Consider the following 1,238-nt stretch of genomic DNA (forward strand, 5'->3'; position numbering starts at 1 on the left):
CTGTGCTTGCACACAGGATTCTTGGTGGCTGCAGCAGCAGCATTAGCGTTTCATGCCCATCTCTGGTGTCCGCGCTGATAGCCGCGGCTCGTGCCCGTCCCTGGAGTTTGTTTAGGCCGGCCTCTGAATCTCCTCTCCTCACGCACCCCAAAACAATGGTCTCTTGCCTCTTAGGCAGGTCCAGACTTTTTCCTGGACTCCCTCCTGGCTAGCTGTGGCACACTAGCCCCCTTCAGGCTGTGTTCACACAGCCAACCCCAGTCCTCTCCCTGGGATCTGACCTCCGAAGCCCAAGCCTCAGCTCCCAGCCCCCACCCGACTTGGCGGGTAAGCACAGAAGCCTCTCAGGCTGGTGAGTGCTGGTCGGCACCAATCGTGTGTGGGAATCTCTCCACTTTTCCCTCTGCACTCCTGTTGCTGCACTTGCCTCTGTGGCTGTGGAGCTTCCCACCTTGCCCCTGCCAGTGAAGGGGCTTACTAATGTGTGGAAACTTTTCCTTCTTCACAGCTCCTTGCCTGAGGTGCAGGTCCTGTCCCTATTCTTTTGCCTCTGTTTTTTCTTTTACCCTACCCAGGTACGTGGGGAGTTTCTTGCTTTTTGGGAAGTGTGAGATCTTCTGCCAGCGTTCAGTAGATGTTCTGTTGGAGCTGTTCCACATGTAGATGTATTTTTGATGTACTTGTGGGGAGGAAGGAGACCTCCATGTCTTACTCCTCCGCCATCTTGAAGGTCCTCCCACTGAATGTTTTTTATACATGTCTTTTGTAAGGAAAAAAAAAAGGATATGAAGGTGGTTGAATGCGCTTTTATAATGTGGCTCTAAATCTGTACATTTTAATGGATACTTTCATTAAAAATTAGTACTAAAAATGCAAATGAGTAAGAAACCCCCATGTGGGTCACTCTTTTAGAGGTGAATATGTTTACTGAAAAGCAGAGCAGGTCTGATATCACAGATATAGCAGCTTGAAACTTGCTTTCTTGTAGCTGGTCTACATTTCTGCCGTTAAAACTAAGCTTTAGGGCTTCCCTGGTGGCGCAGTGGTTGGGAGTCCGCCTGCCGATGCAGGGGACACGGGTTCGTGCCCCAGTCCGGGAAGATTCCACATGCCGCGGAGTGGCTGGGCCCGTGAGCCATGGCCGCTGAGCCTGTGCGTCCGGAGCCTGTGCTCCGCAACGGGAGAGGCCACAGCAGTGAGAGGCCCGCGTACCACAAACAAACAAACAAACAAAAAAA

This window comes from Physeter macrocephalus, chromosome 8 (assembly GCF_002837175.3).
Source record: "Physeter macrocephalus isolate SW-GA chromosome 8, ASM283717v5, whole genome shotgun sequence".
Lineage (NCBI taxonomy): Eukaryota > Metazoa > Chordata > Mammalia > Artiodactyla > Physeteridae > Physeter > Physeter macrocephalus.